General features: G+C 47.0%; 1 protein-coding gene across 2 annotated transcripts in view; it reads left to right on the forward strand.

Annotated features, from left to right (window-relative positions):
• The first annotated feature begins 824 nt into the window (after positions 1-824).
• PRRG1 (proline rich and Gla domain 1) overlaps positions 825-16,795 on the forward strand; it is a 389,843-nt gene continuing 373,872 nt past the window's right edge. Inside the window, exon 1 of one of the 2 annotated variants that reach the window (XM_086934613.1) lies at positions 825-961. The gene's annotated coding sequence lies outside the window, so the exon portion shown is untranslated. The remainder of the gene's footprint in view (positions 962-16,795) is intronic. The other variant, XM_086934612.1, reaches the window with a different exon arrangement.

Genomic DNA, 16,795 nt, shown 5'->3' on the forward strand with positions numbered 1-16,795 from the left:
TGTGGAGTGGAAGGCCCATCACAAAGGTTAAATACACATCTTTCTGATGTTAATTGCTGTATTTTATTATAAACTGGTACTGATAGGGTGATATTGATTCTCAGTGTTACTGTGTGTAAAAAACAACGGAGCAATGCTAACCCAAAATACGCGTCATCACATAACATTATTTAAATTTTCTTGCCACGCAATGTGGTCAAGCCTGTCGCGTAATTTGGTGCTCACTTGCCTCATAATCCAGTAGCCCGGACTACAGGTTTAGACATTTTTGTCAGGGGGTCCTTACGCCTGAAAATGTTGACAGGGGGGTTCTCTCTTCTCTGCATCTTAAAGTTTCTGCTGTAGGTGATGGTGAACTAGTGATTGAACGTTGACTGGGATAAATATTTAGGAGACCAGTTTGCGCTATGACTCCCGTGACCCAACAGAGGACTATGTAAAAGATGCCGACATTTTAATTATTGACATTTTAACATACTTCAATAAAAAGAGTAAGCCGTTATATTCTTGCCAAAGGGCAAATCCAACCGATTTACGTTTTCCATTAACTCTACCTAATTGTCTGTGATACTTAAAGTTCATATTTACAACGTTAAACGTTATGGGACTAAACAGCAACAAAAAAGTGATTTTCCTATCCCTACTTCCCTGGGAAATTCACACATGAAATCCTCCGAGCAAGCCCTCTGCCCCGTTTGACTATTGTTCTAGGCGGACTTGTGTCCCCGGTGTCCCGCCCTGCGCTCCTCCTCCCCCCCAGTAACAGCACTCTCCCTGCACAGCGCCACGCCGGGAGGCGGCCTGTCTTCCCTGTTTCCTCTCTCTCTGGCCGTCCCCTTTCCCTTGCCCGAGGCGCTTGCGCGGCAGGGAGGGTGCAGGCTTGGCCGAGCTGGGGCTCCGTGAGTTCGGGACAGCGTGGGACAGAGCGGCGGCTGCTTGCTGAACAGCCTGGGGGACACAAGTGAGTGCGAGTGATGCGACGCTGCGTTCCACTGGGACTTCTCTACTGTCGCAGACCGTCGCGTGGCTTGGAATTGTCCCGGGCCAACGGCTGGTGCGCGCGGCCACTGCGTTAATGACTGACACCGCGAGCGCGCCTCAATCCACTCTGTGGTCAGTTTGGGTTCATAGGACGGTGTCCGTCTTTCTGTTAGCTGAGCACCATGTCGGACGTGACCCCTTCTGTCTCTCGCTGGGATTCCCCCCTCTGGACGTTCGCTCGTTATTCTAAGACTGGACAGAGACGAGGCTTAGCGGTTGTAGCTCCCAGTCCCTGGAAGTCCTCTCACTGGACGCGAAGCTCGCACTACGTCTGTTCCCAACCATACAAAGTTGGGGCTCGCGTAAACTGGAGTAAAGTTTCTATTTAACCGCAGTGGAGAGGGTGGCTATTTTGCAGTGTCACGACATTTAAAGTCGTCGTTTTCCGACCCTTAATGAGCTGGGGACCCTCCCGTCTGAGGGTCTCCTGAGAAATACGAATCGCGCTCGACTCCATCAGCCCGAAAGTAAAGATGGTGCATATGTTAATACGCTCTATTGTTTAAATGCCACACTGATTGCCTCAAATCTCAGCGCTCATCCAGTGACCCTGCTACAGCTATTTCACCACAATAACATGCAAGGGGCGGGATGCCTTCACAGGCACGTGACGGCCTCTCTTATTGATCTTTGCCTCAAACACATTAATAATGAATGCTGTGAGCCCTTGGCTGTCTTGTGTCCCAAACTGTTTCGTTTTTCACTTCACTGGGAAAAAAATATGCAGCGTTAAAGACTGCTCGAGACTTTACCGAGTGCGTCACCTATACCACTCCTAAATGTGGAGTTCAAAGTTCTTAGATTCGATATCTGATAGAGTGCATGATCAAAGTGTGAGAAATACGGCAAGATTAAGATTGGGGTGGCTGTTTCTCTGACTCTTTGTAATGGTTGCCAAGCGCGTGCGGTGGGTGCAAGGATGCTACTGTTGGTGTCTCACTTCTGAAAAACACAGACTAGCGGAATTGTCTGGATTGTTCCCGTATGTGACAGTTTGGCAAACGCGCTGTTTCATTTGTTGTTACAAAAGCCTACTTTACACAGCAGCTCAGTCTATTTAGCTATTATTTTCCATTTGCCTTTGATGAGGGATGTCGCTGATTTCTTTTACTTATATAGTCGGCACAACAGCCCAGTCTGTTCAGCTATTATTTTCTGTTTTGTTTTGACGGGGGCGTTGGCTGTTTACGTTATTTTTATGTAAGAGTTCAATCCTTTTGTAGCTCTTTCTTAGGACTCGGAGCTGGTAGCGGCAAATGGCAAACTTAAAAGATGGGGGTGGGGTAGGGGGGTGGTCAGTCCCCTTCATCTATTAATTAATCTCTTCGGGTGTCCTTTTCATCTGTCTTCCGCCCGCAAGTTTGCAGCATGGGCCAGTGGGTCAGCTCACTTCACACGTTGGCTGGCTTGCACCGCGAGTGACAGAATTTTGACAAACACGTGAACAATTAAAAACTTCTACTAGGTTCGGTTGGTAAGGCGGGCACTCAAGCAATGGGACAGTATCTGAAGTGCAGCCATGGGCCACTTTTCTGGGCAGCATGGAGCTTGGGCTGTGTCTCTGCTCTTCATATGCCGCCAGTGGGGACCGAATGGGCTTACTGGCGGCTAATGCGCCTCAGTTACCTCCGTTTTACCAAGGAGGAGGTGTCGTTCCGATTCTCTCGCTGGGCTGACCCATTAATGTGTTCAGGGCGCCTGAGCAGAAACGCCCTCACTTCTATTCAGGTGTTATTCACCATTGTGAACTAATCCGTGCACAAAGAGCCCTGACAGTGTTGTTTTTTTTAAAACTCAGTGAAGTTAAGAAAACATGCCTCCTTTAAGACAACCCTTCCCCCTTATTTTCATAAGACTTAAAACACTGTTTTGTGAAAAGTGCAATCCGCAAATGTGGGGCACTCTTTCTAGGGTGCCGCTCTTTCTAGGGTGCCTGCACCTATTTTGCATCCCTATCCAACCTGACTACTACTGAAGTAAGTGTTATCATGCACTACATTTACCATAATGCATTTGAGTTAATTGAGTGCTGGAATGTGAGGCAGTGTGCTCTCTCCCATAACATCATGTTTGCTCTCCATACCTTCCTTGCTTTTCACCCATCTGCCTTCTTACCTCTCCTCCCATTTACCTTCTGTAATCTGAAGCAGCTTCTCCACTTTATTTGCTGTATAGGCCCAAAAGTCATTTTATCATTGAAGGAGGGGGACATTGAAAGGTTTATGTTTTAGGAGCAATTTTTTGGGGATCAAAGCATAAGTTCCCGCACCAGACCTAACATCCCTAGTTATCTAATTCAAAGGTGCAAAAGGGCTTGAGGCACAATCCCCTATACCTCTGATTGGTAAGCCAACAGTTACCCCACTGGCTCGCCCAAAACGAATACAAAGACAGTTAGCCCAGCACACTTTTTTAAAGGTCAAGCAATTATCAGAATTATAATACAGTTGTCGCACAAAGATGAGTTGATGTTTTGTTTTTCTTATTAAACTTCATCTTTTATTTTCCTTTCTTTTAAAAACCCGTTTTGCACCTGCCAACGCGTTTCGTCCACACACGGTCTTCTTCAGGGCTCACAATGTTTTTTTATGGTGCATTTTCACAGGAAAAATTTAGACCGTATTTGTAATCTGTCAATTTTCGGTTAATAGACATTTATAGCAATGTCAGCGAGAAAATCAAATCTCAGGATCGTCCACAGCAACAGTATCGCTACTGTTGCTGTGGACGATCGCGTGGTTTGATTTTCTCGCATTGTTATAAACACTGTAATATTACTTGGTGCGAAAGAGGTTTACATACAAAAGAAAACCTCCAAAAAACACCCGATATATGGGCCGCCGATTATCCCCAAATTGACTGATTACAAATACAGTCTAAATTGGTCATGTGAAAATGCACCATAAAAAAAACATTGTGAGCCCTGAAGAAGACCGTGTGTGGACGAAACGCGTTGGCAGGTGCAAAACGGGTTTTTAAAAGAAAGGAAAATAAAAGATGAAGTTTAATAAGAAAAACAAAACGACGACTCATCTTTGTGCGACAACTGTATTATAATTCTGATAATTGCTTGACCTTTAAAGAAGTGTGCTGGGCTAACTGTCTTTGTGGACATTGAAAGTTTTGACAGTAGACTGCATGGGATGGGCTAAGGACTTGGTCTGCAGTCTTTTCTAACTTGGTGTAGTAGCTCTCAAAGAATCTGTTGTGACTTTCATCTCTAAGTACGTCCCTTACTAAAGAATGTACCAGTTGGCTCTGTCAGCGCTTGTTTTATTGCTGTATTGCTTGAAATCAAACTCAGTACTGAATTTGGCTTTGTAGGTGGTACATTGTTTTCCGAAGAGGGAAGTGAGCTAGCTGGCCAGCCCCACCCCTCTGCCTCTATGAAACCAATACATGCACTATTGTACTTGGAGATGCAGAATAACTGAACTCAGTAGACACACTCCACCTTGATTTAAAATGAAATTGGTCAAACTTATGTGCGAACATTTACATGTTGTCATACCAGGTGAAGCACTTTGAGCTAACCACATCTGTTGTGTCTGTCAAATTGGCTCTTGAGTTTTAGTTTCTGGCGGCTCCTTCCTGACAATTTGACTGAGCTGGGATTTACACATACCCTCCACAGAATCTCTTATGATGCAGTGCCTGTAGCAAATGCCATAGCGTCTTTAGTGAATTGTGGGGTAGGGGCAGACTCCTGACCTCTGTCTTTTGGACTTTAAGATGCAAGTAGACAAGTGTCCTATTGTGTTCTTTAGGCCACTTCCACATATCACTCTCTTCTGTTGATGCATTGAAATCGAGCCTGCCATGGTTGAAATTTACCTGCTCAAAAAACACCCTGGATGAAAATTGCAAATGGAGACATTCCCCATGAGTTCCCTAAAGGCAACTAGTAGGTCCTAAACTCGGGCCGTGTAAGCACTTCCAGGTAAAATGGGTAGGCTCCCTTGTGGTACATTTCTTATTTCATGTATCCCTCCTTCTTTAGTGGCTCCTTTGTTGCCTAGCCCACACAAGGCTTGAAACCAATGGTCTTTCTATGTCCCACCTTCTTGTTGGTTTCCTGTGGCAAAGCAGCCACTTATGCCACAAACCATTCTGAATAAATGTGAGTGTCCAAGCGCTCTGCAAATTTCACCAACATTACTTGAATGTTTTTGAATTGTGGTCCAGCCAATGGCTCTCCTTCCTCATGCACCAGGAGGCACTTCTGCCGCCGTGGCCTTACTTCTAGGTCTTGCTTCAAACCTTTCACTGCGCACACTCCCCTCTTTTAGCTCCTGCACCACTTGACCCAAGGCTATGCTAGCCTGGACTCTCTTTGACCTGGCAATATTTTTCAACTCAGTCCACCCGTGTGTACCACTGAACCACCTGGATTACCCTTACAGTTTCCATGTCTCTTTCAATCACTTTGGTAGACGAGGGCTCTGTATCTATGAGGCCAGAAGCCATGCTTCAAGGCACTCATGCCTCCTCCTACTGTTTACATCACCATCCTATCGTGCCCAGGTCCTCCTGTGCCATGCTACATCCTGGCCATGGGACTTTCTGCAGGCCTGCTGCTCTCAGCAGGGCGGCTAGTGCGAAGAGAGTACACCAACCCCATTCCCCTATATATTAACTTGTAGCCATAAAATGCGTGGGCGTCTGTCCGAGGGGATGTGCAGCCTGGTGGGTGCTGCCATCCTGTCCCACACATGACCTCAACCACACCATGTTTTCTTAGTGACTCCCACCATGGGAGTGGGTAGTTCTGCGCTGATAGGGCATTAAAGGAGGAGATTTGTCCTGGTACCTACAATTTGTACTCTGTAACTAGGCAACAAGGGTTAATTTGTGGCATTTTCTCTGGTGCATTTTCGTGAACAATTCTTGTATTAGAGTTATAATATCAGCCAAAGTTGATAGCACTCGAATAATTTTAGTTGTCATTAGCAAAGAGCTTATAATAATAATAATCGGGATTTCAGTCAAACTTCATCTATTCGTCTATTGTTGTCATTTTCTTTTTAGGTCTTGCTTGAGACAGCGCATATTTACCAGTGATTGGCTTAATCACCACTCATTTCTTTTCATTGGTCAGTGGCAGCGTGTTTAATTTTTGCAGTCTCACTACAGAGAGTTTTAGGAGGGTTTTACACACACACCACCCCGCCTTCCCCTCCCTTTGCAGGGAGTCAGCTGTGTGTGCTTTAAAAGTCCATTTTCCTTGTTCGCTACAGTTCATTACACAAATAAGCAGAGTTGCCACAACATTCCTTTCTGTATGGAGAATAACGTGCTCCTAAAACCGCCCAGGATTTTACAGTAAAACTTCTTGTGAATAAACACATGTAATGCTTTTAACTCCGGCATTGCCGGAGGCTCCACACCCTTAAGCTAGGAACAGTATATTGCACCAGTGCCTCACTGGTGTTTATATTTTAAACATTTCCACTTGTATTTTTATTTGTATATAACACATGGGTATGTTTTCCCTTGTAACTTGTTTTCTTCTGTGTCAAAAGAAATCATTGCTTGTAAGTTTCCATATTAATTTTCAGATTTGTTAAAAGAAGTGACAGAACGTCCTATTATTGATTTAATCAATCAGGGTTGGTAAAGCGCAGCTACTCACCTGTGAGGGTCTCAAGGCGCTGGGGGGAGGAGGGTTTGTTGAATCCTGGGGTCATCCGAAGAGCCAAGTCTTGAGGTCCTTCCTGAACTGATGCAGTGGGGACTTGGTGGAGGGGGTGTTCGTTCCTGGCCTTGGCTACGAGGTAGGAGAAGGACTTTCCTCCCGTTCTGGTCTTGTAGATGCATGTGATGGTGGCTAGGGAGAGACAGCTGGTCAGCTGTGTCTCTTGGGTGCGTAGAAGGAGAGGCAGTTGTTAGGTAAGCTGTTCCGATGTTGTGGCGAGCCTCGTATGTGTGAGCGAGGAGCTTGAAGGTTATTCTTATTTCGATGGGGAGCCAGTGGAGATCCCAGAGGTGTTGGGTGATGTGGTTGTGACGGATGATGTCTAGGGTAAGTCTGGATGCGGCGTTCTAGACTGTCTGGAATTTGCGGAGTCATTTCTTGATTGTGGCTTAGAAAGCGTTGCTGTAGTCCAGTCTGCTACTTATGAGGGTGTGCGTAAATGTTTTTCTGGATTTGGATGGGATCCATATGAATGTTTTTTGGAGTATTCAGAGGGTGTTGAAGCAGACCAGGGATACAGCATTGATCTGGTGATTCATTGTGAGCGATGACTCAAGTATGATTATGAGGTTTTGTGCATGGTCCATCGGGGTGGGGGCGTTTCCAAGGGCGGGAGGCCACAAGGTGTCATCCCATGTGGAGGGGGTGGAGCCAAGGATGAGGACTTCTGTTTCCTCGGAGTTGAGTTTCAGGCAGCTCTTCATCCAGGTGGCGAAGGCTTTCATCCCGTCTTGGAAGTTGTCTGGTGATGTTGGGCTCCTGGTAAGGGAGAGGATGAGCTAGGTGTCTGCGTAGGAGAGGAAGTTGAGCCTGTGGTTTCTGACTATGGTTGCAAGTGGGACCATGTACATGTTGAAGAGAGTGGGACTGAGGGAGGATCCCTTAGGCACTCCACATCTGGTCTTTGTTGATTCCGAGAGGTAGGGCGGGAGTCTGACTCTTGAGTTCTGCCTGTGAGAAATGAGCATATCCATTCAAGGGCCTTTCCACGGATGCTTGGTTTCTGGTGGCTAGTGTGCAATGGGAGACAGTGTTGAAGGCAGCTGAGAGGTCCAGGAGAATGAGGGCTGCAGTTTGCTCCTAGTCGAGGAGAGAGCGGATGTCGTCTGTTTGCGGCAGATAGGATAGTCTCTGTGCTGTGGTTGCTGCAGAATCTGGATTGGGAGATGTCCAGGACGTTGTTGGCATTGGTGACGGTTGCTAGCTGGGTGTTTAAGGCCTTTTTGATGACCTTGGCTGGGAATGGAAGCAGGAAATGGGCCTGAAGTTCTTGAAGTCAGTTGGGTCTGCGGAAGGTTTCTTCAGGAAGGGGTTGACTTCAGCATGTTTCCATTCGTCGTGGAATGTGGCGGTTTTGAGGGAGCAGTTAATTGTTCAGCGTAGTTCGGGTGCGATGGCCGTGGCGGCTCTGAGGAAGATGTGGGGTGGGCAGGAGTCTGAGGCTGCTCCAGAGTGGATGCTCTTCATGTTCTTTAGGGTGTCGTGTGTTGTGAGCGGGGTCCAAGTGTGAGGTTCCGTGACAATTGTAAGTGGTGTTTTCGACTCGCACGAATATGGTCGAGTCTGGTATCTATGAACCGCAAATGACGAGTTTAGTAAGTGTGCGCAGTTTCGCTGTGCTAACCTAAACCGTTCGTCTGTTACGTGGGTATTTCTATCTGTACCCACGGGTTCCATCTTAGATACGGCATCCATTTTGTCTCTTGCCCTCAAGTAGCCAGCGAACGGACGATGTCCGCTTCGCGACCCTGGGACTCCCAAGATATTTGCGGAAGACACATGTCCTTTGTAAGTGTCTTTATGACGAGGGGGATGCTACTGTAAAGCAGATGGCGCCGCTCGAGGCTCATCTTGCCGCACGGACTTATTGTCTCAGCCGTGCATCTCATTAGGCACGTCCCTTTCATGCCTGTATCTCGTGTTTCCCGATACCTCCCCTTTTACACCCTTTCCGATCTCCCCACTGTCTCCGTCTTCCTCTGCACCTGTCCTTGTTCCTATTTTCGATCTGTTTTACTGCTGATTGGAATTCGCTAATGGTGGGAAGATGGGTTTTTACAGTTGGGAATCGCCAAATGTTTCCGCACTTATGTTCCGGACCTTATGTGTATCAAAGTGACCAAAGCGACCCCTCTGGGGGATGATGGTGGGAACCGAGTTGTAAACCTTTGTGTGCCATGTTGTCCTATGGGCAAAAACTGTATAAAAGGAGCGATCCACAGAAACAATTTGAAGCAGTCTCCCCGAACTACACTCGATGTACTTCCTGTGATTTCTGTGTTCCCTGCAGCAAATAAACCCTGAATCTTTGACGTCGAAGGAAGTGTCCCGTGTCTCTGTCATTCGTACGCCGGAGCAGGTTACCTACGAAGGTTTCAGGTGTTGTGCCCTGGCACCGCTGGGTCTTTAAGAACCCAGTCCTTCAGTTGGCGCCCAACGTGGGGCTGCATCAGTGGTACCGGTCCAAGCCCGACGATCGTGAGGAACTTCGTGTGAAATCTCCGAGGGAAGGTGCACTCCGCTTCATCGATCCTGTTGTCGAAATAAGTGGCCCGAAGACTTTTCCCGCGAAGATTCCCGCCTCCTGACGGCTGCGACGGACTGCTGCCCTGACTGTAGACCTGTTTTGGCGCTTGGCGTAGACCTTGGTATAGCGAGACGATTGACGGGCCTTCCTGGTGACGCCATCGATCTTTGAGTTAAGTATTTGTGGGTCGCTCCCAGAGTTCTTGGTTGTTGACACTTTAGCGAGTGTTTTTGTTGTTAACGCTGTGTGAGTGTTTTTGTCGGTGACACTTTGCTAACGTACTTTGTTGTGTTGTTTGACGACTGCAGCCGCCAAAAACCGAGGGTTTTGTTCTTTGCTGGGACTTGGTAAATCCCGTAACCCTTGAAGTTTGTGAAACTCGGCTAGTGTGCAAGATGCCTGGCCGCAGTACTTTGTTTAGTTGTTTCAGACCTTGTGGTACGGATTCCCGACTGGAGGACTCGTGTCCGATACCTCCAGTTGGAACTCCCACTTATGAACTGTACAGCAAGCATGGGCTAGGCCCAATTACCTTTAACGATTATTGGATTAAATACACGAAGAAGGACGGCGACCTTCGTTGGCCACCTCATGGTAGCTTCGAGGCCCCGATCTTAGATAATCTAGAGATTAAATTGTTCGAAAGAAAGTCAAGGCCGGCCATGTTTGATGCCTTTCGGTTGTGGCGTAAGGAAGCCCGACAGAAAGAAATCAGACAGACTAAACGTAATCACCGAGATAATGTTGCTACCATAGTGAAGAAAGCAGAGCAATTTCAGCGTGATAAGGAGGTTAAGGATAAGGAAGTGTTTGATAGACTACAGCGTATGACCGTAGATAAATGTTATCCCGCTTTGCCTACGGAGTCGGAAAAGAAGGAAGAGGCAGTTGAGGATCCTTTAATGTCTTATCTTATGAAGTCGCCACCTCCGTACGTACAGGGTGCCACAGCCCCTGTGATTCCCCCTGTACCTGTTCTTGCACCTATTCTTCCTTTGCCTGTTCCTCAACCTGCACCCGCCCTTCCGACTGTTCCTGCTCCTTTGCCTGTTGCTATCCCTAATGCTCCTCCGCTTCCACATACTCCTGCTCCCGCTACTGCTCCTGTTTTGCTAATTCCTGCTGTTGCTACTGTTTCTACTCCTTCACTTGTTAGTCCTGTGTCCTATACTTCTCCCTCTACTCGTTCTCGTACTACTCCTCTTGCGGCTAGCTTCTTTCATTCGCTCGGACCTGTTCATGGGTCCGCTGGTTCAGATGGTCCTCAGAGACGTAGTCAGCTTCCTGGTAATAGGGAACGTGCTTCGCTATATAATATGGCGATGGGTTGGATGACGCACCCCCTTAGAAATCCACCACATGTTGTGCTCAACACGTTTTGTCAGTTTAACATACCAACCCAAAGATTTGTGTTCGAGGAAATGTGTAAGGTTCTTCGTGATCAGATATCGGCTGACGCACCTGACGAGGTGCTGACCGCGTTGTCTGATTTTACAGCTTCAGTTCTCGACTGGACTGATAGTGGATACTAATGTTCGACGTGCTGTTGAACGGTTGCTATCTTTTCGTCCCACTCCTATACCTCAAGCCTTGTTTGTCGAGGATGTCGAAAGACAGACAGATGAGTCTGGTCAATTCCCTATGCGTGAAGTTCCACCGGTTTGGATACCAGCTAATCCTAATGCTGCTCCTCCGGTATTGGCGCACTTCCAGAGAGTATGGATACATCTCCCATGGAAACGCTCGGAAGTGTTACAGGTGAAGCAATCTTTGCCTGATCCACGCAAAAATCCTACAGGGTATTATAAGGAATTATCGCAGCTCGTAGATGCTACGGTAATGAATCTTGCCGATATCGATATGTTGTTCGGCAATGTCGTACCGCAGCCGGTATGGGCTAAAATTCGCCATGAAAACCATCCAAATGAATTAGGTGGTGCTTGGGCTGCCATTGTAGCGGCAGATGCCGGACAAGCGGCTGCTACTAAACCCGACCAGTTGATTATTGACCTTCCTCAAAGAATTATAACGCTAATGAAAACTCTTATGCCAGCTATGAAGGTAAACTGGGACAAATTGTCGGCTTGTAAGCAAAAGAAGGACGAGAGTGTTTCCGACTTCTTTACGAGGTTTGAGGAGGCATTCATTGATCATAGTGGTCAGGATATGAGCACTGAGGGTGGTCAGAGGTTGTTCGTGGATAAATTTGTTTCGAACTTACTGCCCGATTTGAGCAATAAATTGAGGAATTCAGAAAGTGCATGGGCCGTTTCTACTTCAGCTCAGATATTGGCTACGGCACAATATTATGAGAATAGAGAGAAAGAAGAGAGCGACCGAGCTGATAAAAAGACCAAAGAGCTAAAAACTAAAGTGCTGCTTCAGCAAGCGTATCCCCCACGTTCAAATCAGAATAATTCACAACAGAATAGATCGCAGCCGCAATCAAACCGATCCCAAACTCGTAATGACTCCTCCTCCCACAGATCTTCGTTAGGGTACAATCAATGTGCTTATTGTAGACAAGAGGGTCACATTAAATTCAATTGTCCTGTTTTGAATGAACGTAATAGTGGTAACTCATCTAGAGGAGGCCGTGGTGGCTCGCAGCAGGCACCACGTGGTAGAGGCCGTGGAGCTCAGAACGATCGCTCAGATAATTCATCAAATCCTGATAATTGTGTTGATCAACGTGGATCGTCGCAAGGACGATCTGCGCAGTACAATGTGGACGATTATTACGTCGATCAGGGAACTGACGACAGTAATTACTAGGACAGCCAAAGACAAGGAGAGGGAGTGGTATCAGTTCCGGTTGATCAGAGAGGGCCTTACGTCGCAGTTGCTACATCGGGCGTCGTTGAGCCTTTTCTGTTGGACACTGGTGCAGCGAAAAGTTCCATTAAGCATTCGAAACTCCCTGGCGCACCTTTGTCTGGCTTAACAAATGTTTCCGTTGGATTCTCTGGCGCCCCTGTTAGCAATCCAGTTTCGCGCCCTTTGCCCCTTAAAATTGGGCCACGTGAGCTAGAAGCTCCGTTGATTTTGACTACGGGTTGTGGTGAAAATCTTTTGGGCCTGGATTTGCTTAAACGTTTGTATGCGACTTTGTATTGTTCTCCTGCGGGTGTAAAGCTTACGTTAGGAGAGAGGGTTGTCTCTCCCATGTACTTGTCCCTCGATAAGCTCCCACCGGAATTGAGTTCTCTTCCTGCGTCTTTGTGGGCAACGGGTCCCAACGATGTGGGCCTACTTGATATCTCCCCATATGTCGTACAGTTGAAATCTAATGTGCGATTGCCACGTATTCCCCAATATCGTATCTCCCTTGATGGTGAACGAGCACTGTTAGCGATCATCTATGATTTGATCGAGAAAGATGTTATTGAGGAGACTCGGGGAAACGTGTGCAACAGCCCTGTACTGCCCATTCTTAAACGTACTGATCCTTCAAATCCGCCTGTTTATCGCTTTGTTATCGATTTACGGGAGGTGAATAAAATTGTGGTTCCTCAATTCCCCGTTGTGCCTGACATCACGGCGCTACTGACTCTGATTCCAGCTTCTGCATCGTGGTTTTCGGTGATTGACTTGAAAAATGCGTTTTTCAGCATCCCGATTGCAGAGGAGAGCAGAGACCTTTTCGGTTTCTCTCTTGGTGGACGCAGCTTCCGGTTCAAACGCGCTCCTCAGGGCTACTGTGAAAATCCATCTATTTACAGCCAAGCCTTGAAGGGTCAACTGGATGCGTTTAGGTTGCCGGCTGGTGCGGCCTTAATCCAATACGTCGACGACTTATTGGTAGCTGCTGATACTCAGGACATTTGCAAAATTGCTACGGTGTCGTTGCTGCAACATCTCTGTGAGTCGAATCATAAGGTGTCCCCTTCTAAACTCCAATATTGTTGTCAAGAAGTAACCTATCTAGGTCACTTATTGTCAAAGGAGGGAAGGAGGTTGACCCCAGAGAGAATTGCAGCAATTGCGCGAATGGCTGTGCCAACAACCCAAAGAGATGTGCGTGCCTTTTTAGGTATCACGTCGTACTGCAGGCAATGGATTCCAAATTTTTCATTGCTAGCGAAACCATTGGTGGCTCTTACGTGCAAGGATGTTTCGACTCCTTTACCATGGACGGAAGAATGTCAGAAAAGTTTTTCTGAATTGCGTGACTCATTGTGTTCGGCTCCTGTGTTGGGTACTCCTGACTACAGCAAGCCGTTTACATTATATGTTCACGAGAGAGAAGGTTGTGCTTTGAGTGTCTTAACGCAACCTTTTGGTGGTAAGCAACGTCCATGTGCATATTTTTCCTCGACTTTGGACCCGGTAGCTAGAGCATTGCCGAGTTGTTTACGAGCAACAGCGGCAGCCGCGGTCTCTATCCGACAATCAGCAGGATTGGTCATGGATAATATGCTTACGGTGATGGTTCCGCATGCAGTCGATACTCTTTTGAATCGTACGAAAACTCAGCACTTGACGAGTGCGAGGTTGTCTGGGTACGAGTTGACGCTGTTGGCAAGCCACATTCAAATAAAACGTTGTAATGTTCTGAACCCGGCAACTTTGTTACCAATTAGCGCAGAGTCAGATGAAGTAGCAGAACATGATTGCTACTTGAGGACAGAGGAAGAAACAAAAGGTCGAGTGGACCTTAAAAACACCCCATTGGAAGATCCGGACGGTACACTGTATGTGGATGGGTCATGCTTTAAGTTGCCGAATGGCGATGTGACTACTGCTTATGCTGTTGTAACGTTGAATACTGTTGTTGAGACTGCAAGGTTGAATCAGAATTCTGCCCAGGCTGCAGAGCTGATTGCTCTTACTAGAGCGTGTGTGTTAGCGAAAGGGAAACGTGTGAATGTGTTTACCGACAGCCAATACGCATTTGGCGTCGCACATAGTTTTGGACGATTGTGGAGAGAGAGAGGTTTCTTGACGTCGCATGGTACGAAGATTCAGCATGGCCAGCTTGTGAATGATCTTCTGGATGCACTGACGCTGCCTAAGCAAGTTGCGATTGTTAAATGTAGTGCGCATCGTAAGGTGACGGATGATGTTGGTCGTGGTAATGCGTTTGCGGATGAAACTGCTAAGGAGACTGCCCGGAACCTTAGCACTCGAATGTATGTGACGAGTTCGGTTAGGTGGCCTACAGAATCGAGCATGTGTGAGGACACTATCGAAAGTGTGAAAGAAATTCAGAATGAGGCCACCGAGACTGAAAAGGCGAAGTGGAAAGAAAGCACGGGAAAGTTGGATGCGAATGGTTGTTGGATTGATTTGTCTGATCAGAAAAGATGGATGTTACCGGATGCGTATGTGCTGGCCGTTGTGACAATGGCGCATGGGTTAGCACATATTAGCGCGAAAGGTATTTGCAAATTGTTGTCCCCTGTGTGGAAGAATGATGGTATCACGAAATGTGCTCAACGTCTGGTGAAGAATTGTATGGTGTGCATGATGTACAATCCTGGCAAAGGAACCCCAACTCCTCCTGGCAGTTTTGCTCCCCCTTCATGCCCCTTTGAGGTGATTCAATTGGACTTCATCCATATGGAGCGATGCAATAACCTGAAATACGTTTTAGTTGTGGTTTGCGCATTCTCCCGATGGATCGAGGCTTATCCTCTCAAAGACAATACTGCTTTGTCTACTGCGAAAATCCTACTGAAGGAATATTTTCCTCGGTATGGAATGCCTAGAGTCGTGTGGTCAGATAACGGAAGTGAGTTTGTGGGTAGTGTGATGAAGAGTGTGTGTAAGGGCCTTGGAATTAATCAGAAATTCCACAGCGCCAATCATCCCCAGTCAGCTGGATTGGTTGAAGGGTATAACGGCACCCTCAAACTAAAGCTAGCGAAGATTCAGGCTACGACTGGTCTTTCGTGGCCTGACGCTTTACCTTTAGCATTACTGTCAACTAGGGCGACTGTACACTCCCGAGTAGGGCTTAGTCCCTATGAAATAGTGTTCGGCCGTCCTGCGAATGTGTGGGGGGTTCCTAGGCCAGGAATGTTCTGTGATCTTGAGTACCCGATGTTGATCGATTATCTTCATGACTTGACTGCTAAACTGAGGTTAATTCACCAACAGGTTTACGACGCATTGCCGACGCAGACGGAGGGTCCAGGCCACCAGCTCCAGCCCGGAGATTGGGTGGTGACGAGAAATTTTTCACGCAAGAATAACCTGGACCCGAGGTTTACTGGACCCTATCAGGTTCTCCTTGCCACGAGGACTGCTGTTCGTCTCGAGGGACGCAAGAATTGGGTGCATGCCACCCATACCAAAAAGGTCCCTATCCCTTTGCCGACAGACCCGTGGGTAAGGAGAGGCATTGCATCAACTGAAACTGAAGGATTGCCGGCGTTTGTACCTTTCAGCGACGCGCAGCCTGTTGGAGAATCCTCAGCGCAGCAGAAAGACACTGTTGAACAATTATCATCAAAAGACTCAAGACCAGAACACTCAACTGATCAGCGGGACGCTGTCTCTTCAACGGATCCTTTGTTTGACGATCAGACACGTCCTGGGAAAACTCGATACTTTTTACGATCTAGCACTAAAGACTAATAAAAGATCCTGCTTTGTTGTATTGACAACTGCATTATCCCGTTTTCCGTGATCAGTTTTGAACATTCGTACCACTGTAATTATTTTGTACATATATATTGAGTTTCATTCCTTATACTTTTTGCTTTCACAGCTGAGAGACTTTGTTTTTGCATATATACATATTGTGCATTAAAGGCCGTAGGGCCGCGCGCGTACTTCCTTCTGGATAGTAGGTCTTGACGCTAGGTTAAAGGCCGTCGGTTCCTGGGAACTCCTAGGGATTGACTATTGCTACACAGAACGAAGTGCGTCAAGAAACGTTGCGGACGGTCGTAGGGAATGGCATTCTCGAAGCTGAATGATTTGGAAGGAGCTCAGGCTCATAGATTTAAGCTGCAGCAACTCAGTCGTACCAAATGTTTTATATTCCAACTGTTTGTATTGTTTTTGACTGCTTCTGCATTATTGGCGGGTGGGGTGTATTACACGATGTCTTACTTCTTACCTTCTGCTACACCTACTCCTACTCCTGACCCTAAACTTACCTCCACTGTTTCTCCTCATTCCTTTCATATGTTACCCGAACACGAACAGGCTAGACGTGTAGAATTCCGCAACAATTCCTTTATTCAGCTCCTTCATCAGCATCAGTTAGTGGTTAATACTACTAATTGTTGGGTGTGTGGGTTGATGCCACATACTACGGATAAGGGAATTCCATATCTGGTGTTACCGTATAGTTCCCAAGGGTCAGCTCGAGCATTTCAGACAATGTTTCGAAGCGCACTGGGTTTCCACCTCATTCGAGAACCACGTTCTCCCTACTCTGGTCCTACCTCGTATCAAAAACCTTTGTCGATAGCAATAGAGGATTTAGATAGTGATATCTATGATCCCTCGCTTATTCCCGAAGAAGAGGTACAGGCCTACAGGGTCCTAAGTAGAGGTGAATATAGTGCGTTCACTAG

This window comes from Lissotriton vulgaris, chromosome 8 (assembly GCF_964263255.1).
Source record: "Lissotriton vulgaris chromosome 8, aLisVul1.2, whole genome shotgun sequence".
NCBI lineage: Eukaryota > Metazoa > Chordata > Amphibia > Caudata > Salamandridae > Lissotriton > Lissotriton vulgaris.